Source organism: Lathamus discolor, chromosome Z, assembly GCF_037157495.1.
Source record: "Lathamus discolor isolate bLatDis1 chromosome Z, bLatDis1.hap1, whole genome shotgun sequence".
In the NCBI taxonomy this organism is placed as follows: Eukaryota; Metazoa; Chordata; class Aves; order Psittaciformes; family Psittacidae; genus Lathamus; species Lathamus discolor.
In genome coordinates, this window is record NC_088909.1 from 17451335 (window position 1) to 17475384 (window position 24050).

A 24050-nucleotide genomic window follows, 5' to 3' on the forward strand; every position below is an offset into this window, starting at 1 on the left:
AGAGCTCTAACTGCTACCAGTTCATTTGCAAGACATAAATTACAGGTTTTACTAGCTTTAATTTACAGAATCACATACAGTATCTATCTCCATCCATGCTTCAACACCACTATCAGCAACCAAAAACATTCCTATGGAAAATCAAAAATAGTTTTCCACAGGAATTTGAGTATGTCTAGCTGAAAAGATCATCACTCATTTCTTGCTAAAATTGCATCTACCTGCCTTTCAAGAGACCAAGAGTTGATTATCAGGAATTTCTTATTACTCAAATATGAAGGCTATTAATGAGTGGCTTGGGACAGAACCAAGTTAAGAGGTTTTGCTAATGTTAACTACAGTACTTTTTTTGGTGAGTTCTTCCTTAGATTACCATTGTCACTTTATTAATTACTTACTCTACAAAATTACTTAAAACTCACAGAGTATTCTGAATTAATTTCTATGTGTATAAACAATAAATATACTAGCAGAATAAATACAGTGGCAGAATATAGACTGCAATACAATTTAAATGTTCTGATGCCTGTTTGGTAATGAGTAATTAAAATTAGTCTCTGTATGACTGGTTGCACCATAATTAGGTTTTGGCTGGGAGTATTTCGGTTAGGGCTTTTTTATTTAAAAAATTTGAAATAGATTACAGCACTGCAGCTGTATTGGAATAGAGAGAAGCAAGAGGGGTGCCTTCATGCAAATTCACAAGCAGAGGGAACACTTTTCAACAACTTAAAAACCAGCTGCACTGCTAATTTGCCAAAATATTGGGGATTTTCTTCTTAAAAGATAAATAATACTCCATTTTACAGCCATGTGTGACCGTCTCCCAACTTCTATCTGCCTGATAGTTTGGAATGGGGTGCTACTATCTCTGTGCATTTATCTATTTAGACGAAGTGGAAAAAAGTCAAATTACAACAAAGACAGAGTGGAAATCTGTGTGGATCTATGTGTAATTCAAGAGGCAACGCCACAGACGAGAAGAGAAAAAGAGATACTGATGTAGCAGAAGAAAAATAAAGATGGTTGCAAATATATTTCTGGAGGGTAAGGAGAAAGACACAGAGATTGCTCATTTTTTGGCCTAATGAATAAATCATTTTAGTTTCCTCCCCCCTTGTGCACCTGCTGCTTTGAAAAGCCCCTTCCACAACCAACAACTGAACAGCAAATGCTGCACAATGACTCAAATGTTGCTGGAGACATGCCAGCAAAAATTACCACTCTTCAACCAAGATAAACATCATATTACTTCATTACCCTTTTAAAACATATGCAAATTAAATCCATTATTCTTTTTTCTTACAGAAATGAAGTTCCTTTGGCTGGAATTCAACAGCTCCCTTTGTCATCATTGACCATGAATGGATGAACTTCATGTAGATGATGCCCATTTCCCATCTTTGAATCAAACATTAATACCATTTGACAGTAATAAATAACATTTATCACAATAGGGATCTACTAATGATTTTCCCACTAAGCTGGCTCATCAGAACCTATCAGCTGACAACTGCATAAATGAGATTAGCATAACAGCTGCCTATGACAAATGTATCTAAATCATTTTAATGCCAGCTAGCTCTTTGATCTCCCTATCACGTTGTTGCCAAAACTAAATCCATTTCTTCAAGATACACATTGTTTATTACAGATACATGTGTATATTCCACACCATTATGTACTCTACAGATTTCAGTAACTGAAAGAATTAAAAATACTGATTGGGTACTGCCACAATAATGTAAACTTGCAGCTCTGCACTTTAGAGTAGCATTCCACTGCCTATTTAATCCCTCCCCACACCCCACCCCAAATTGTAGGATTCAGCGTTTAATAGCTTTGTGTTTCCCTGGCACAAAATACGTGTTTTAATGTAAATATGTGTATTAACTTCTCTTTCTGAGCATTGCTTACAGAAACATCATTTTCATACAATTTAAACTAATCCCCGGTAATATGGGAATTGGTTCCATGCACATATCAAAGCAACAAATCATTGTGTTTGTATAAATGCTAAAGTGACAGGAAAAGACACTTGCTGGTAGCGCAATGTATTTGTGTTTTTATTATTATTACAAGCAAGGCGTATGAGACTGTCATTCAAACTCATGAAAACAGATTTCAGACTAACTCCAAAGCCAACAATTCTTGTTGGACCTCTGTAACATTTGAAAAGCACTCTAATTTCCAAACACTTCTTCAGTTGAAAGCCAATGCACTCCTCTACCCAAATTCAGATTGTCAGAGTCCTTTAGGTCCTTAAGGACATAGGTGGCTTCCATGATGTCTAAAACACAGGGGAAAAGATGCCCTCAGATGCTTCAGAAAATCCCAGTCAGATTCATAACTCTTAGATTAAATGCATTTGCTTTAGAAACAAAACAAATACAACACAGCACATGTATGCATGGGGTACAGAGGAAAATACTAAATATTATGTTTTCCCCTGACTTTTCGTAAGATATTTTATTGATCCTTAAATTATAATTTCAAAAATATTTAATTTCTTAACTGCACTAAAGATATTAAAAAAAAGAAAAAAAGTCTGCTTGGGTCTGGTAGCACCCAGATATTCCTAAAGGGGTCCCTCTTTCCCAGTTTTCAATCATTTTGAGGCATCAATATGTTGAAATCTCTACTGATTTACTTAAAATTGGATTAAGGTTTCGATGATTTCACATATGAAATAACCTCAGGCATGCCTACACTTGAGTGCCCTTGATTTAAAACCCAACTGTGTTTACACCTTTCCTGGACTGTATAGCTTTACATGCATTCATTTTGATGTTCTGTAGAGATTAGCATTTGTTTTCCAATCAGTGTTTTCAGGTGAGTTCTAGATAGAAATATTCCTATCTATTTATACTTTAACCATCTTAATGGCTGTTCTGTGAATAAACAGAAGGCAAACTAGGTATCTCTGCTGCATTTAAAGTTAAAATAGATATCCATTTACCCAACCAGCTAAGTAATTGCTGGAACATGAAGCTTTTGACTCCCACTGAGAACAAATATCAAGTGGCACCAGAGCTCAGTTCTCCTAAAGCTAGCACCACTTCGTGGTGGGAAAGTTTTCTAAATTAATATTACTAAATGAAAAGTTTGAAGGGTTTTGCATAAGCACAGAAAATGTGCAAGCATGAGAACTAATGAGATTGCAGGTTCCAGTTATAGTGCTGGAGCAAATATCTTGTTTTCAATGCTGTTACATTCACAAGCACTTTGTTCTTTCTTGCATTTCAATTAAAATTCATGGGCTGTTTTCTCCACATATTTCTCAAGTCTGCCTGCATTTTCCATATCTTAGAAAAATTTCTGGCCATTATTTTTCATGTAAAATGAACAGAATCTGTGGTCTTTTGTCCAAGCCTTTTGTTTTGTGAAGCAGGCCATTTTTCATGGATGAAACTGAGGCACACACTTTCAGTTTTGACAGCATTTCTTGCCATTCACCCCAGTTAGCATTGTCACCCTTCATTATTTAATTTTGAAGTACAAGGAAGGCTGATTTATACCCATGATGTATAATTACAGGCAGATGGAGGGCTTGGAAAGTAGAAACACCGAAGCAGGACTGTAGTACATTCCTCTGAGCTTCCTGTCAAAAGTCATCTCTGTGTCACCAGCTAAAAACAAAAAGCCAAACAGTTTAAACTAAATGAGTCCGGGCTGTTTTAAGCACTGAGTTAATGAAAGTGAATACAAAACTAATAAAGTACTTTGGTTGTGGCTTCAAGGTACTTTAAAATGTTTTCAAGTGGAAATGATTAAATGTGTTTGTTTTATTAAAAATTTTCTTTTAATGTGCACATGGTCATAAAGGCATTTTTCTTTTTTAACCTCCATTTCACTTGAAATCACTTTGACACAAGTCCACTCTGCATTTTGAAGACAGAAGCACTTTCTGCAGCTCTTTCATACGATAATGTACAGTATATTTTCAGCCGCCTTTCGAAAATTTAAACAAATAGAAGTCTTATTAAGAAGATGTCATAATTACATGCAGCTATTTTACCAGCTGTTATCTGAAGCAAAACCAAGCAATCATTTGAGAACATACATTCATTGAAGATACTTACTGAACATGAGGGAATAGACCAGCAGGAGAAAATAGGCCCATTTTACTATTTCATCTTCCCTGTAGAAAAACAGTAAACTTATTCTAGTAGGTTTAACACCACCTATGAAATAGCTCTTATCTTTGAAAAATTAACTAATATTTCAGAAGGCTTTGAGACCATTTAGCAAATGGCTAAACATACAAATAAAGATACCCTCATAGTCTCAGATGGATGACAGCTGCTTTGACAAAGAGTAACGAATTACTGTTGTAATAGATACAGAAAAAAAATTACTGGTCACTGGTTCAGTTCTCACCAGCAAAAACACAAGCCTTGAAATCCCATTTTACTTTCAGATTATGGATTACTGAAAATTATTCACTAATAAATCAAAATAATTATATTTTTGCTTCATGCTAAATGTAGGCACCAAATAGAAAATATTAGGAACACTATTAATGTTTATTTTATCTGATTTTTCTCTGCTTTTTAGGCATCCAATTCTCTAGAGTGCTAATCCCATATCCCCCACCCCCAAGCATAAGAAACATTTCACATATGTTTAACATTAATCTCATGAATAGTTGCATAGAAGACTTTGGAAACGTTAATGAGCTTTAGAGTTAAGCAGCTTCTTAAAGATGACAGCGTGGAAGAGAGGACTTCAGGCCTAGATGTGCCAAGTGAGTAGTCACAATGATGATGGTGACATGCACCAGAACATAAGTCCTAACCACAGCAATCACTCACAGCATGTCAGAAACATCTACCAGATGAAAGACTAAGAGGACGCTACTGACCAGATTTAAGGTGCACAGGGGCTTGGGCAAATTGCTGGCATTCAAGGAGAAGAAGAGAGCAGAAAGGAGAAGAGCTGCACAGGAGCAAGGAAGCCAAATAGGAGATGAACAGGTTCCTCATGGACACACTATTTCCATTTCAAACTTGATAAGGATATCAATGCTTTTGTCCTAACAAAAAGCTTTACAAAGGGAGGGAGTAAAGTCCAAGATTTTAAACAATTACTCCATTATAGTAAATAGTTAGATTCCAGAATGATTACAGTCCTTTCCTGGGCTTTCTGCCAGTGTTCAAGGCCAGGTTGGACAGAGCCTTGGGTGACATGGCTTAATGTGACGTGTCCCTGCCCATGGCAGGGGGGTTGTAACTAGATGATTTTAAGGTCCATTGCAACCCTAACTATTCTATGATTCTATGATAATTCTTCAGGTTCAGAATATTATCGTTTTGGTGAATCCTAGTGTTCATTTTTTAAATCCTGGTAATCTGAAATGCTGTGAATACGTAGCAGTTACTTTGTATGCTACCTTTATTTTTTATATTCCCATTTAATAAAAAAATTTCAATTACAAACCATTTAAAATATGCATATTAAAAGTATGCAATCTTTCCCTTTTGTTTGGGGGTAACCAGTAAAAAAGAAGGGTATTGAGAATAAGATTTCTCGACTCTTCCTGGAAACACATGCATAGAGATTTTTCATATATTTAAGGTGCAAATCCTACTTGAAAATCCTCTTTCACTAGAAAGTATGATAGAATATTTGTGCTGGAATTTGTTAATGTTTTCTCAACTAGTAGAAAAACGAGTGCTTTTCCAGAAGAAGCATTTGGGAGGCGCATAGGGAGAGTATTTAATACTTCATCTTTCTGCTGTCTTCACTTACAAATGTCAATAATATTAATTCACTTTGGAAAAACAGTCTAATGATATTTTTTCCTCTTGTCATCAACCAGGCTCAGGATGTTTCTCTTAATGAACATGACATAATTCATGCATAGTCACTACTAAACCCAGCAAACTCATAATTACTAACAATTTTGCACCTGCTGTTATGGGTAGATGCTATTCACTTTAATTTGATATCTTGATTATCCACTGGTAACTCCGAGAGACTCCGATTATCTTACATGTTTCCTGAAAAGAGCATAACAGTCACAACTGGATAAATACAGAAAAAGCATTTTCAAGAACTTTCTAGTAATCAGACAAGACCCCAAGCAAGAAATGCACACATATTGTGTACACATGTACATCCATGAACATCACCCTATGATGATGGTAGTATTGCACATGTTTAAACATGATAATATATCAAGCCATATTATTAAGCTATAGCTAAAGTTGGAGATATTATACTTTATGCAAGAGGTGATCCTTCTGGAACACGTACCTGGCTGCTTTGAATATCAGTCCTACTGCGAAGACATATTTGAATTTTGAACCACAAATATCATGTGGTAGCTGAGAAAGTTCTTTGTGGCTGAAAGGAGGAACGTACTACAGAAGACTTGAACACAGTCATGCTGGATGCATGTGCATTAATGGCTGCACAGATTCTTCTTCCTGCCCTTCTATATCCTGCCATGCTCAAAGGCATTGTACATATCTGACCTTTTAAACATGCTTTTGTTCTCTAAACTTATCTCCCAGTCGAGTTATCTTTTTTGGTGATTGAGGTTTGGTTTTTTTCTAGAAGACTAAGCAGCAGCACTTTCAAACAGGGGAGGTAGAGGATGAATCTTGTGTGTATGAACACATACCAAAAACCAAAACAAATTCTCTGCAACACTTTCAAGTATTTCACAAACACAGAAAATCAGAGGGCTAGCAAAAATTCTGCTCTGGTACTGCACAACAATACAGAGTGTATTTGGAGCAGTGCTGATGGGCCTGATTATCCTCTAAGTAGAGCTGAAAAGACACCAGAGACTGTTCCCAAGAATGGACTGGCATGTCAACCCTCCGCCAGCATGAAGCTGTGATACATTCTAACACCACATGACCCCCTGTGACAGTATTTTCAATTATGTCTTATCCTGCATTCCAAAACCTAAGCACACCCAAAGGCCACCACGAACTGATGATTCCACCTGGCATCAATAATCAGAGTAATAAAATCCCTGTTAATATCTTTTTTTAATTTATTTAATATCAGTGATACTAATGTCTCCTGCATTATCAGAGCACCTTTTTTTTTTTTTTTCCTCTAGAAATGAGCAACACTGCATGGCTTTATTCAAGAATTACCTTTCCCTCCCCCAGCCATTTTCGTTTTTTACTTTTGAGTTTGGAAGCGCTGCTACAATTGCTTAACCTTTCAGAAAACCTTGTTTTGTTTTTATTGTATGACTTTCCCTAGCTAATAATTACCAGAAACTATGTTTCCACTAGGTAAAAAGATTACAAAAATGAAAGATGTTTTTGTCACTTCAGCTCCTCACATTCCCAGACATTATTCAGTAGAAAATATTCAGCATCAGTACTTGAACAGCATCTTGCTACAAACAAGTTACTGTCCTACCGATGTTAAAATCTAGTTTCTGCATCCTAAATATTCCAGTATAATTGCCACAGACTGGAGAGACATGGTTCTGAACCACTTCACTTTCACACAGGCAAATCATAGCCTTGGGCATTTTTTCCAAACTCTAGAAGCCACATAAAATCATTGAGTACTGTCATTGAGAGAAGGGGCACAACACTGTCACTTAAGTTACTCTCAGAACAGAAGATGCAATTTCAGCATTTTAAATCATGACCCTTTCCCAAATATAACGAATGAGCAGGAGGAAAAAGAGTTCATTACTAAGCCACTTCATGTAGCTCATCAACAGATACAGAACCAGAACAATGCAGGGAATAAGGTGCTCATTTGGAAACTGAGCATGGCCATTCAGAGTACAGATTACACCTTAGAGCTTTTTTCAGGGTTTTATGGTGTGGTTTTTTATTAAAATTAATATGCTAGATCCTCAGTTACTTTTCATTCTATTCCAAAATCAATGACCAACCCAGCACTGTTCTTTCATTTGACCAAGGACACCATACAGTGTATACCGGTACCATTTCAGCTGCACAATTTTGTCTTGTCTTCTTTGGAGGATAAAACTCTTCACAAGAAAAGTAATAAACTCTGTACAGCCAAACACAAGACCCAGTAGGTATTTAACAATAAATCCGATTTTCCTGACTCATAACATTTAATAAGCAGTCTAATGACTCTGTAGATGACTGACATGACAATTATCATAAACTGAGTTCACTATTACAATATTCATGGAAAATGCTATAATTTTATAATTATGCAGATATAATGGGAATTAGACAATAAAGAATTGCATATTCCAGAATTTCTTCAAATACTAAGGAAACCTATTTAAGAAGATACAGAACTATTAGCATATGTGAGCACTCCATGACCTTTCCAGAAATTACCAGTTCTGGGATATCTAAATTTGGAAGAGTGTATAATTCTTGAACAGATAATGGCGTCAGTGTCAATAAGAGACATTGCTCAGTATCACTGTCTCCCGGTAAACTAGCACCAGAAGCTTTATCTGGCCACTAAATTCACCTAGTATGTTCTTTTAACCACAAGACAATCCTTCCTGTGACAATACAGCCACATGAAGACAAACTGAGTTTAACCTAAGCATCTGTCTGTATCTTGCAAGACAGCAAATTAAGCCTTCCTGTGCCAGCAGGATACCCACCGTGTATGGCAGAGAGCTACAGAGGACTGTGCGTATTAGCATGAGAGAACATTTGCTTCATGGGCTTCTTGCAGCCAGAATGCAGTTGGGTTAGGAACACAAGCTAGGACCCTATCAGCTGCTCATGATAGCTTGCTTTCTTCATCAGCCCTTGTACTAATCTAACCCTCCTGCTGTTGTGAAGCAAAACCACAGCATAAGATTTACAACATCTATTCAACAGCTGAATCTAGGTCAAAATTCCCATATTAGCAATCCTCACACACATCTTCAAATCTATGACTATTTCTTGTTAAATCTATGAAGATTTCTTGTTTCTTCCACAAAAAACTGGATTTTTTTAACACGAAAACTCACAGGCATTACTGTCATGCTTTTCAGTCATTATACTAACTGGGCTGGAGAATTTTTATCTTTTTGCTCAGAACATTGTTTGGGACCTTAATAAAACATATTTAAAGCCTGATGAAACAAGGAAATAGCCATACAGAATATTTATCTAAAGTAGCCGTGATAGCATCTTGTGCTTGCATGCTGGCTCAGCATTAGGAATTCAAGTGTAACACAGAAAATGGATTTGCATTCTTGAATATTCCATTTCAATGGGAGACTGTAATGAGCACAGACTCACTGAATACAAAAGAAAACACTGGAAAACAGGACACTTGCTCTTCAAGCTTCTAATCTATTTTGAAGTGTTTTCTGCTGACTCAAGGACTGACAATACGGATTAGAACTCAGCTTTAGTATACACCAAAAAGCCACAAATGTCAAATTTTAAATTCTGTCAAGATGCTAGAATTCTAGCATGCTTTATTTCTGAGCTGGACTATAAAAGATTTGAAAGGATTAAGAAACTCCTCGGGACATAGAGAAATCACCATCTTTGTTGCTGTAATATAGCCATGAGTATGTCCTCAGGAGAAATGTTCCCCTCCACTTTCAAACATGTAAACATGTGTCAACTGTTCGAACCTATGGGAGAAAGACAAGTTGCTTCTGCTTCATCTGTTGTTCAGAAAGTTGCTGCTTTGTCTGTAGAGCTTTGCTGATGCTGCTTTCAGCAAGCCAGCATGCCATTGTTATAGCTGTCTTTTCATATGACTCCAGGGACTGAAAGGATGTTGCAGATGGTAAACAAACATGCTTTATGGTCTTGGAGCTTAGACTAAGAAATTCAGATTTGCTTTTTATTTCTGTAATGCAACTAAGCAAAGAGATTACTCTAATTTATTATCAAGCTGGTCCTCAGGCCTGTGCAACTCCTCTGTGATTATAATGTGTAGCACAGATATTTCCCCTCAGTCTCAGAAAGCTGACTAACAAGTTTAAAACAGCTTTACTTACCTAAATTTCAACAGGGTATTTCATTCTGCTTACATGGTATAGATACAAGCCAGAGCTCTAATGCATTTAAAATTAAACACCTGAAGCTTTGTGTCATATACATATTATTTGTATAAGAAGCATGGTTTATAGGTCCTGAATTTGAACATACCAGTCCAGTTCACAACTTGAACAAAGGCAAAATAGGCATATGCTTCCTTCACTGCATCTTCTACCTAGCTCATCTGAGAACTTATTCCTGATTGGATGCTGTTCTCAGTCCTACCAGAAGTCTAGATCACTTTCAAAGCCAATGAAAAACAAATAGCTTTAATTCTACTAACAAATATATACCTATCTGACATCACAGATCTAAGTAGTAACATCTAATTAGAAAGAAACAGGTTTTGATCAAACATAACATTTTACAGAAAAATATATCAATAAAACAAGAAAGGACTCAAATAATTTAAACTACCCTTAGTATGATAACTCTTTTTAAATAGCCAGTACAGCATATTACATGCTTGATAGTGTAATAAGCAGCACTGAAAAAAGGCATCTTCCTGGAAAGATTGCTGCTACTCCTTATCAATCAAGTGCCAGTGTAGAATTCAACTTTGTGCTTTTGGAAAGCCATTCACTTGAAACATTCATGAACATGAGATGGAACAAGGTAGTAAGCCTTGATCCTTGCACCTTATGATGCAAGGACAACAGCCATAGCATTTATCCAGCCTTCACATAGGGGGATATGCTGAAAAAGATTAAAACAGTGTTTCAGGTGCAGTGCACGTGTGCCTGTACTGTGAATTAGCTAGGTCCCCTTTATTCTTTGCAAACTCTTTAGAAGCAGTCCAGATGCCCAGGAATCTACATGCCACAGCTGAAAGCTACAGAAGCTGGAGAAATTACTTTCAACAAAATTTCTCCATAAGCCTCTGTAGACTATAATTTTGTGCAGTTTCTCACTGTCCAAAGTTGGTTATATCACTCACAAAACACACAACTTTCTGCTTATAAAGATTTTCTTATCCTACATACAGATAGTCCAGAAGTGTTTTCAGATTAATGAGTGTCCAGAACAAACTCCTTTTATTCAGTCTGGGCACTGGAGTACTCTTACGCTAAAAGAAAAATTGTATGGTTTTCTTTGTACTACTATCAGCTTTCATCTTATATTTATCATCTTGTCTTCAATTTCATCTCTAAATTACAGAGCCAGGACTTTCTGATAGACGCAATTGCTGCTGCTGGGTTTAGCATCTCCTATCAGTCCCTGATCACTTCATGACATTCATTCATCACAGCTTCAATTTATTTCTCGTGCAGTGTGGCCCAAGCTCTGAAAAGGAATGGGGTAGAAGACTGCCATAGTTAATGCTCTAGTGGAACACAGAAAAGAAATATTTCTATTTTTAAAATGTTTATTTAGTACAAGTGATAATAGTTGTTCTCCCTGACATGTTATTCTGCAAATAGTCATCTTCTCTTTAATCCTTTTACAAAGCTGGTTTTACTTCAAGACCATCCAGAAATTCACTGCATTTCTACTTACTTTTTTAATACATCATAACCCCTTACACAAAGGCTATGCCTGCATTGACATATTTTTATAATATATTTATACAGGCTGACACCATTCCTCTACCTCCATAAAAAACATCTCAGCATTTGCACTGAGTGGAAGATTCAAGAGATCCTTCAGGAGATTGCAAGAAGAGGACAGCACTACAGACCTTATCACATCCTCCATTGCTTAGCTGTGACTAGTGGGAGAAGCATTCAGTGCAGAATAATTTTGGGGCAGCATGCACAAGAACGTGAAGTAAGTGCACCATACATGTATCTGCTGCAAGCATGACTGAATGCCCCAAAGTGCTCACACACCTCATTCTGTTGTACCCAAGGGAAGAAAGACCTTTCAGACTGGTTCTGCACAAAATGGATCATGCAGAAACACATGACTCTTGGAAGGCACAGTGATTAAAGCTGTCTATAAATCTTCATAATAGACATGAGTGAGCAACCTAACAAGTCAACACTTTGAAAGACGGAAGAGTCCTTTGACAAGGGAGTCATATCATTTATTGCCCAAAATATATATATTTCTGGTCTGAATTCAACTCCTCTTGGTTTCCCATCTTCAGATCTTGTTAAATACTTGCTAAACTAAAGAACAAAACTACTAGGGGCAACTAAAAGATTAGATTTTATAATACTATGCAATAAGTACAACGTATACAAAAGTTCATCCATCTTGAGTGAAGCATCCATACTGCCATGTTATACTGCGTATAACACAACACAGAACCAAGACTGCAATATGCTGCTAAGTTGATTAAAATCCTTAGCATTCTCAAAACTGCTTCCTCCACTAATAAAATTCAAAATCAACCTCTTTCATTAATTTAAGATAACAGGAATGTTGTAGCAGGAGCTGGCCTTTTTTACAAAGTTTCATGTGAAAGATGAATCCTTTAATAAACTTGCAAATAACTCGCAAGCCACAAAAATGACAATGCCAAGCAGATATCACCTGTGTAGGCATTACAAAGAAACAAAGTGAAAACCAAAATATAAATTTCACAGCTCTGTAAACACACTACAGAAATAAGTGGCAAGACATTAGGCCACACAGCTTTACTCAAGAAGCTGACACTGTTTGCCTTTAAACTCACAATTAAAATCTCTGCTTTTTATTATATGACCAGCAATTGCCCAATTTCCTAGAAAAAAACCTGCACAACTTAAATGTAACTTGCAATAGTAAAAATGAAAAAAAAAGATTCATCATGCAGAAAGCTTATGTCCTGAAATAGGAGACATCCAATGGATCAGGAAATCAGGGTCTATATGTAGTGGTCACAGTACTTACACTCTAGACTTCTCCTGTCAAAGTTTAACTTTATTCAAATTGTAAGACTGCTGCAAGCATTAGGCCTTTTAGCTATCATAAATAAAGGTGAGCAACCAGTGTGACAAACAGCAGTGAGAAACATGTTCTCTTTACAAGTACAGAGAGACAGGAACTTCAACAAAGACAAATGGCTTCCAAGCATTTTTTAGCAGTCCTCACTGGGAGCCAGTCTTTGCCCACGTTTCCCTGCAACATTCATTCTCTAGAGCCAAAGACTTTACTGGGTTTTCTTAAATAGAGGCAGGTGGGCAGGGGGAATGCTTCTAAGAATCTGAACCTTCTGCTACTCGAAAAGTGAAATGTCTGTTACTGTAAATTTCACTTCATTAGAATTAGTAGCAAACATGAGGACAGAGCTTTTTCAAGGAGATACTGAAAAACAGCTCCTGCCAACAGGAAGGCAAGCAGTAGGATGTTATCCTGCTCAAGTCCATCTTAGGTTGATGAGGCATAAGTTCTTTTCCTCCAGTCCCATGAGATGAGAACTTAATTTCTTGACTCTCGAATTAGTCTTTTATTGATGATGCCACAATAACATTCTTGGCAAGTGAGTTTTGGCGTCTGTTGACTATTTTCTCTTGCCTTGGGAGGCTACCTGGGTCCTCATTTACTTCAGGTAGTTACTGAGATTTTCCCTTACTTTTGTCTATATTAATTGTCTGTTGATTCAGTTTAACTGTTTATTACGGATTTCCCTAGGAGATGTATACATCTCCAGTTTTCCTGTAACAACACACCGAGCATTTATGTAAATCACTCCTGGCATGTATTTTTTCTCTCGCTCAATTGTTTTTTTAGATGACTCTTTCTATTACTTTACTTTTGAACTTGGAGGAAAAATAACAGCCCTTGACTGTCTCTGTCTTTGATGTTTAGCAGCATCAAGACATTCTTCTTACTCCTCCCCTCAAGGAAAACATCAACTAAGCCTTCTTCCTTCTGCTGAGACAGAGGTGAGATGAGAAATTGCCAGGGAAGTCACTACCAATTGTAGGTAGTAGGGCTAAAGATTTAAGATAATGTCTATAGGTCTTCTGCACTTTATACAACAGGACAGTAAGAAACAGACTCAGAACAGTATCCAGAGCACAAACACAGAGTGTTCAGCTGCTCTGAGTACTTAGTTTTTCATATACATGGCAAGCTCAGAGCTATCCTAGGAACAAGTACAAAGGTATGTTCAAGTTAAGACCAGTTGCATTCAGAAACAGCAAAATGTTAAATTTTTCTAGTTTGCAGACATAGAGGAAGTCATCTCACCCTTCTTAACAGGGATATTATGGACTGTGCACATACACAGACATCACTCAAGCGCATGCTTTCTTAATTAAGGACCCAGAAAGTTTGAAAATAAAGCAAGAAAATGTAGGACTCTGGGACAGTGAAGAAAAATTAAAGCATCTGCAACCATTCAGTGCTACAGATAGTTTTACTCAGCCAACATACATCCCACCACATTGCAAATATTCGACTTTGAATGGAGTCTCAGCACAACATGAAGACAGATGTAGGTGTGACAACAGCAGTGTCAGACATTGCTGAAACCACAGTTCTTCCAGCCAGGTACCACATACTCACAGCTCACCCATCCCACAAACAACATACCAGGGTCTGCCAGCTTCTGCCTTGTCAGACACACACATTCCACCACCAGGCATACCTCAGTCTTTGCCCTTCCCTGGATTTTTATATATACACACACTGTATAAGTATGTAACTTTTTTGTCTCCCTCTACATACATATTAATGGAACACCACACATCCACACACTATGCTTCCATCATAACCATATTCCTTCCCATCTCCTGCAACCTGTTTACTTTATCAGGGCAGCTTTTTCCTCTGCCTTTCCTCTTAAATTTAAACCACCTCTTCAAAATTTGTTTTCAAAACCCCCACTCTCAGTGTGTGAGTTGGGGAAGGAGCCACTTGCCCTCAGAAGCACACATTTTCTCACTACTTTGGTGTTACCACCAGATCTCAGTGCTCTAAAAACACAGCTACACTGAGCGCCATGGATCTGTCTGCACAGACAGCAACTGAACTTTTCTCTATACAGAGCTATAAGGCTGAAGTTTTTGTCCTGTGGGACAACTGTGTTTGGAGATACACTGGAAACCTAAGGGAATTTGAGGAGGGCAGAGATCTGCTGTTGTGCTTAGGTATCATTAACACCTCATTAAAAGTAGGCAAAGAAGAAGGAGCTTAACTAAAAATTTTATCAAGACCTATTCATTGGTAGGATCCAAACTTAAATAAAAATGCCTTTGGGCACACGAAGGGATTTATTTAAGTATTGCCTTACACATACGCGCTAAAGAGACAAACAAAAAAGGACATTTTTCTTTTGTAACACAACAATATCAAAATGAAAGACTAGCATTTCAAAAACACAGTTAGGCCTTCCAAAAAGGGCCCCCCTGGAGCCCTATGAAAACACCACAGGCATATAGATTTGTTTTTCATTCAGGAAACAGTTTACTCATTGTTTGTTTTTCTTCTCATCCCCTCCTTAAGGTCTTCTGTTAAAGACAATTTGTATGTAATACAGTAATTTCTTGTTTATCATTATTTCCTAAGCAAATCTCATCACAGATGTTGATTTGCACCAGTTAAATTTCGGAACATGTACCCTTCTTATAGTCTTTAATAGTTATGTAAAATGGCACAAGGAACTATCTAAGTGAGTCTCTGTGTAACTGGGGGTGTGAGGGATATTTCTCTATTACCTCACATGGTGCGACATGCACTGTTTCTGCAGTTCCACTCTACCATATTTTTGTGTCTATCACCAAGCATCAGTTAATACAGGTTCAAATCCATAGGAACACCTCACAATAATCCTATTTTTGAAAGTTTTTTCCTTTACTGTACTATCTGTAGCAATGTAAGTTACACTGAAAGTTAGCAAAATGAGAATAAAACCTCTGCTTACTCTCTATATAAGCAAAACTGGAATACAATTGATAGCCCGCAGTTGGTGTTACCTGTTCCTTATTGCTTACATCTAAACACAGAAAAGTTGCTGTGTTCAGTCATCTCACAGACAACATTCTGGAATCCCACAATACAGTGACACACTGCAGTAAGCCCACTTAGGACAAAGGAAAGCACAGGAGTGGAGTTAAGCGAATAAATATGATTAGTTTTACATATGCTCAGTATTATCTTCTGCTATTGCTTCAATACAAAGAAAGTTAATATTAATTGGAAAGCTAAATTAACTGGAAAATAGCTAAAATGTTTTTGAGGGTAATTTCATGAGAGGATGGATAACAAGTATAACAACAACGAACAGCTATATTTATTTACTTAAGTTGAATTCTGTCTTTATGATAGCATTGCCTTATGGTGGTGACAGTGCAGGATCTTCTTATCCCCACAGAACCTCCAGAAGTACTGGTGCTCAGGAAGCTCACACAGCTAGAAGAAATCCAAACTACCCTGTCATGCCTTCTTTCAAAAGCTTTGCTTTCTTCACAAAATCAAACGGCATCTCCCTACAAGCTTGTCCAAGAATTTGCAAGTATATAGACCTACTGGTCACTTGACAAAAATGTTCTTGAAACAATAAAAACTCAATTTAGAGGACATTTGAATACATTTAACCTCAAAAAGAACACTACCTGAAAGTAGTAAATTCTTTTCTAATTCTGAAAGATTAGAACATCTTCACCACCCAGGCCTGCGACCTATCCTGTCATCCCCATATGTATGAGTCATCTTTCCAGCTTCATTTGTTTTAAAGGGTTCTCAATACTTATTCACAAGTGCCTGATTTGGAGTTGGAAACTGAATAATGCATCTCTAAAGAATATTTATTGTGATTTTACACTTTTTTTGAGCTCATATTAAAAACAGTCTTTAAAATTGTACCTTTTCTATTCCCATGAAAGACTTGGCAGCAATTACTTTAGGTCTAGCTTGCCATTAATACTAGTCTCATGTGTGAAAGAGGGACAAAGGTAACTTCCAAAAGGTTATTTTAATAACAAAAAAAATCATTTCATGATTGATCATTATACATATGATATTGCAGCATGGGACCATAAATAATACCAGCATGAGAGAACCTGTAATAGCAATACGAGGGCATTACTCAGGGGTTTAGTGTGTAGAAGGAATAACTGTAATGAAAAAGATAAGAAAAGAAAAAAACCACCATAGAAAAAAGGCCACAATTAGGGATACTTTTTGAAATAAAATAATAAAGACTCAGAAAGTGGCATACTTAAGTACTTTTAAACGTGTTTGAGGCTTTCATATCCAGCTCAAGTCCCAGTTTTTAATGAGACACCGCAGATGAAAAGGGGACAGAAATAATTTTGAATGAACAATTGGGGGAGTACTTGAAAATCAGGAACATTTGAGGGGATTTAGGGAAAAGCATTTAACAGAACTCTTGGCTACAAAGGTTGAAAATGGCTTTCTCATATATCACCACTGTTGAAATAGCTGTAATTTCAGCTGTTTCATGCAAAACCTGTGCAAAGAAAGTGGTATTGATCTAATAGCTAAAATATATACATCTCACTAGAAATACAAGCACATTGTTTGCTTTAAACACATTTTATTTCATAAAAAAGTGCCACAATTACTCACAGCAATTATAAGAGAGACAGTGCAATTTCAAATTACAGTGAAATAATCTGTACCTATTTATCAAATTAGCTTCAAATATTGTCCCACTTACTTGCTTCATGAAAATTGTAGTTTAGATATTGTATGGGCTCATATTTTTCTACAGGTATTTCATTTGGTATGTGCTTCACCTTCATTAGAATACAGTAGAGACATGAAGTGCATAATCTACAATTCTTATAAGGCAAAGGGCATCTCAGAAAGATATATTCCCTCATCTATCATCTCTGTGTTGATCTGTAGATTTCACTTGTTCCAGACTGGCTGATAAAGGCAGCATCACCAATTCTTTGTAGTTACCCTGCAGCCAGAACACCTGATGCAGATGTGGCTGACAACTGCTGCAAAATAGGGTTGTTCTGCCTTTGACAGTGCAAATTCCCTTGAACTTGTTGCAGAGATCTAATACAGTTTGTTTGCCGCAGCAATACCTTTGGAACACTTGCTCCTCTCTGAGGTTTAGAAATGAGTGCCTAGACCTACGCAACTTGTTGAAGAAAACATTGTCTGCTTTTTAGCAGAAGCCAATCCAGTATGATTTCAAAGCATAAAGGAAAATAGATCAGTGGCATGAGTGTTTTAGCTTTATCCTGTTGAAAAAATGTTTACTCCATGGGATATTTAAACATTCTATATTTGTGTTGTATTAAAATCAGACATTATCACCATTCCCAGTATAGTAGAATGAAATGTAACCCTGAACAACTTCTCAAAATATATTCAAAGCTTGTGAGAAATAGGGTTTGTGGCCATGATGCTCATTCTGCACTTACTCCTCTGTGATGTGATCATACATGGTTCTGTAGGCTAGCAGTTGCTCCTCTTCACTGACTGAATTAACTGCTTAGTTCAATTAATCTCTTGTTTGTTATAATCTCAGTTATAAGGCCTTGAAAGATGTAAGTCTCCCACCCTAGCAGAACTGCACTGACATTAAATATCAGATAGCAGGAAAAAAAAGTACTTCACTATGCTTACAGATCTTCCTTACACTCACCTACAGTCTCTTAGATGAATATGCACTATGTAATCTGAGCTATTCTGACATATCCCCTCTGAAAATCAATTTTTTTCCCAGAATGATTTTAGAGTGTCTGAGAATTAACTTTTCAGATGCTTCACTATGACATTGTCTTATCTTCCAGGTGTTATGCCTTCAAAATTACATTAAACTCAGGGAATGCAGTGTCAGTGACCATGCAAACGTCACAGTGCTCCTCTCACTGGCAAGCAGATATAGGCCTACACTTGGAAGCAAGAGATTTTCTTGCTCCATGGTATGACCAGTACTGTGATAAGAAATACTGCTAAAACAGCCTGAAAAGAGTTTGGGAGGGTACTGAAAACTAAACCAGGGAAGACAGAAATATACACGTTTCTCAAATGAAGACTTTAAAACATTTTTGCCCTGTTTTTGGTAAAAAAATAGAAATTGCACAACCTATGGAAACAAAGTTTTACAATGTGTGACTCAAGATGGAAAGAGGTTCTCAGCAGCTGATGGAAAAAGCATATTAAATAAGGAATAAAAGAGATTTAAAGATGAGCCAGAGCCTGGAACAAAAATACAGATCACCACGACTGTAATCCTAGCTCCGCCAGTATTATCATGTGGCCTTCATAAAGTCACTTAACCCCCACCTGGAGAAGCAGCTTTACTCTGTGGATTATCTTCCTGGGTACCAATGTATGTTTTTAACTAGCCCAGAATTTGTGCAAAGTACATACAATGCTGTAATGTCCCAGAGCTTCAAGCAATGTTATTTTGTACATATTCTGCTGGAAGAAAGTGAGGGAAAAAGTAGTACCAAAAGACTGAGATTTTAAATACATGTTTAGCACTAGTAGATGCACATATAAAAAATGTCCCATATGGATCAGCCCTCTTGATATTCTAGTCACAGTTTACATTAAGCCAGCTTATTGTTTTCTATTTAATCAAGGAATTAATAAAGGAATTACACGAACTCATGAACTGTTTGTAAATTTAAATACTATTCCTTTACAGAAGCTTTTTTATTATTATTAACAAGTGTGGGTCTTGACAAAGGGTAAATTGTAGGGTCTGATGATAGGTTTTTCTTCCTTTTCTACAGGGAACAAAAGAGAGTGCTAAGAGAAAGGTAGAGACAGTTCTGAGAAAACCCTGCAATTGTGTCACTCCAAAATTTGTCCTTGTCTCTATTCTCCAGACTGTGCCTTAATATAACATTAATTATATACCTACAAGATCATGATCATGTGATAAGACATTTTCTTCCAGAGAGCCCACACAGCCCACAAGACAACTGAATAGCCTGTGGCTCGCTTATGAAAAACAGATTTTGTTTCCAGTGCTGCCAAGTTATTGAAAATAGGTATGTATTTAACAAAAAACAAGCAGTCATTCTCTTTCCAGAAGAAGAAACAGAGAATTTGCCAAATACCAGCAGTACTGGAGCAGATTTAGCTCCTTCTACATCTTTAACAATAATTGTGATACCACCTCTGTAAGGATTTCTGAGTGTCTTTCAAGACCAGTGGAAACCCAAGATACCCACTTAACACAAAGTTTAGGAGACAGACTTTCCTCTCCCTACAACTGTTAGGAGCTAAACAGGTTAATACATTGCATCACCTACTATATGCACCTTCTCTACTCTTTCAAGAATGAAAAGATGAAGGACAGATTCCAACAATTCCTGTGTTATTCACAAGTCTGGAAACATAAGCACATGTTGTTCATTCCACCATAAAGAATAGATTTCAACACAATTCTGTAACATAACAAGAAATACCAACAGAATTGCCTTTTATAAGCTATATCTTTATTTATGAATATACGGATTAACATTTTATTACCTGAAAGTAAACTGTAGCTCAAAAAGGTCACAGAATAGTAGTCAAGGAATAAAGGAAGCAACTGCGAAAGGTGCTACTGGTTCATGAACATAAAAAAAAATAGTAAATTCCGTTAGGTAAAAAAAAACCCACCCTCTACAATTTCAGCTCATTACAAAGTAAGTATAGCATTCCAAAGGAGTCAGAGGGAGTATCCTACTGCATTTGAAAAATATCTTATATTTTCCATATTCTCTGAAGAAGAAAATGTTTACAGTAGCACTATCATGTAGCTTAGCACTTAGCAATAATGCCAACTAATGGAAAAATTTATAGAAAAAATTAAACACACAAGTTAAAAGGCAGTTCTTCTATTAACAACTTTTAGAGATTTTTACAGCCATCCTTCATCAGAGGTACCACACATGCATCAGATTACCATTAAAAAAGGAGTATAAAGTGAAAAATGCAACACAGGGACATTCTGGTATTTCGTGGTGTTTAGTTGAGGGGGTAGTATGTTTGCTTTTTTTAAGATCCAATAATGAAATACAAAAGAGGCAAAGTTTAACTGTAGTACCTTTGTTAAGAAATACTTAGAACTGCTATTGTGACAACATAAAATGTAAATATGGTGATTGCCAGTAGCAGATGTAGTCTTCCCAAACCTGTAGTTTTCCCATACCTCATTCAAATATGCATTCTTAGTTCCACAGGTAGAGTTCATGTAGGTAGCTCACCTCTTAAAATTAGAGCAATCAAATAATTTGATTATTAATAATTTGATTCCTTGATAAGATACTAAGTCTTATCAAGTAGGACTAGGTGCAACCTTTTCTCCCAAGAGCTTTTGAAAATTGTGTTTTAAGTCCCTTGTGAAATAAAGCTTTATTATGAAATCCTTCTTGTTCTCAAGATATACATCATTACACCAACTCAAATGTTCAAGATTATAGCCCACAATTCCATTTTGTTTGTTGTAGCTACTGGGACATTCAATTTTTGGGTTCATTATTTTATTCTGGGGAACAGAGTGATCAGCTTCATTACTAAGGTAGACTCCAAAGGCAATATTATTATGCGGCTACTAGGTGAATAAGCCAATACATTTTTTCAAACCATAAAGCAACTAACTGCAAATGGCAAAAATATATATGAAAAGCTGAATCAGAAGAGTTCAGAGGGAAGTAAACAGCCTCATTCCATGAGCAAAAAGGCTATAAAACACAGAAAGAAAACAGATAACTATTTCTAAATGTCTGCTCAGGTTCTAGAACATACCAGCAAACTGATTTAGGTAAGAGTATATTCTAGTCTTGATCCAGCAAATAATTTCAGTACTCTCATACTCAACTGCTTTTTAAACATTCATCTCTTAACCTTTGTTTTCTACCAGTGACACAGGGGTACAGTCTGAAGTGGCAGTCAAAATGGTTAAGCTGGTCAAAATCACAAGTGGCAGTAAATATGCCTTGCTCAAGCAATAGAATATCTTCAGTTAAAAAAGGAGAAGAATGATTAATTTATTTACCAATTTACTGTGGTTTTAATCACATCCACATATGATTTAGCAGAAATAAAGAAAGGCATCAATAGAAAAATCAGCGTGAAATAAATGTTTCATATGTTAAGACATCAACATCAAAATGTACTCTCAGGACCTCAAAAAAGGTAGATCTGATCTAATTCAACATCTCGGTGAAATGAAGCCACTTCTGAACTGGAATGCAGCAGAAATTCAGCAGCACACATCAGTTTTTAGGACAGGACATTAAAAATTACTGTTATTAATTTCAAATTGCTGTAGGTAATTACAGAACTTCATTGCAGAGCTGAAAAAATTCCAGATATGAAAGGTGCATATACCTTTCAACTTACAAAAATTATGTGCTCTCTAATGAAAAGTCAGAAGGCTTTTCACACCGTATCTTCTTGGACTATGGTAAGGCACAAATTTATGGTCTAATTGAAGAAAAGAGCAAGGCACCTTGCTCCTGTGAGGAGAAGTGTGAGGATAATTTACTTCAAGGTACTCCACTTAAGTTGATGAACATCTAAACACTTTTCTGGATAGCAGTATTGCAGTACATGGTTGGGTTACAATGCCTTTCTATATAAGATACAGAATACAGCCTTAAATTAAGCAAGCAAAATGGCATCAACAACACAATGCAGCTTTTCTTGGGTTTTGTTTGTTTGTTTTGTTCTGTTTTGTTTTGTTTTGTTTTGTTTTTTAACTGAATTAGCCCCCCAGTTTTCTAAATAACAGCACATTCAGAGGACATGGCTAAAATACAAGAGTCAAAAGGACAGTTTACCGTAAATATTGTAACACAAAGCCCAAGAGTAACATTATACCTCGGGTTTGCTCTGGCAGTCCTAGCTGCATGACGCCAGCAAACCTACTCAGCCTTTTAGATTTTTCTACTACCAGCCATCCCCTCTTTCTTATCTCCCAGTTCCTGTATGATCTCCATCTCATTCAATCCTTACTGGTTCCCATTCTATTGCTTAACCCTATCTACATCCCAGTTCTGGAGACGGAAGATTAATGTGAGAATCCTAATATTGTTTTCAGTTTTAAAGCACAGAAACTCATCTCTGACCAAGCAGAAAACAATCTAGCCAGATTAACTTTTCAAACATCTGGCTATAAATATGGAATTATCAACTCTATTTCCAGTCCAATTATTAATAATACTGTTAGAATTATTTTCTTCCAAAAAATTCACACTTTGTTAAATCCTAAATAGTGGTAGCATAAGGTTTTCTCTATCGAATGACACAGCATTTCACTCTGTGTACTATGCATGCCTCTGCTTAGTGCAGAATACATTCAGCATTACATAAACCAGCATTACATACACATTTCTACAGATGACCTGAATTTATTACTATATCCATTTTTAATCCCCCTCAGTGTTTTCTTGTATACCATAGGAAAATTCTTGTTACTCAACATTTACATGTTTACTATATAGCGACTGTTATCTCATGGCAAATAGATTGGCAGACAGATGTAGGTTATGGAAACATTCTAGTAAATATGAAGCAAGCAATTTTTTGCCGTTTCTTTATCATTCTAAAGAAGAATGACAATATACAGCTTTACTGTATATTGGTTTTTATAGTTTGTCTAGAATTGTTACTGCCAACATTTACACAACAATGAAAAGGATTGTTCATAAAAGAGTTCTTTGCAAAGTTAAGTATGACATACTGTAAAGAAAATATGTATTCCATATATCTGCAGAACATGCATCTGAACATGAAGGCATTTACAGTAATGGAAGGCATAATGAAAGACTAAGAGTAAACTTTCATCAATGAGCCAGCCAAACTGCTATCAACTAGGTTTAGAATAGCAATTATCATTTTACCACCTGAGTATCCAGCTTTGGTCCTGTTGCTGTATTACTATTTTCTGGCCAAGGGAAGAAATGTAATATTTAGGCTCATGTAGCTGTTAAAGGACCATGCACAGTGGGAGGAAACTTTACAGTGGGGCTTGCTGACACAGATGAAGTAACATGTTTTGCTGTGGTATAAGAGATCGCAAGCTTGAAGTGGGACTTCTGTCAGGAGCTGCATAGTCAAAGTACTGCAACCTAGACATAATAAAAACAGACAAAGTATGGCTCATGTTCATATTGTTGACACTTAAGTCTCATTTGTCTGACAAAATCACCTTGAGGCTGGATGCAGATAGAGAAACAAGAATCACAAGGTTCAACTACAATTTCTCTGTGCTGCTTTGTCAAA

At 36.5% G+C, this 24050-nt stretch overlaps 1 protein-coding gene across 1 annotated transcript in view; it reads right to left on the minus strand.

Moving 5' to 3' along the window:
- Positions 1–23733, minus strand: part of TOX3 (TOX high mobility group box family member 3) — a 233828-nt gene extending 210095 nt beyond the window's left edge. The window contains exon 1 of the mRNA XM_065663280.1: positions 23672–23733. The gene's annotated coding sequence lies outside the window, so the exon portion shown is untranslated. The remainder of the gene's footprint in view (positions 1–23671) is intronic.
- Positions 23734–24050: the final 317 nt, after the last annotated feature.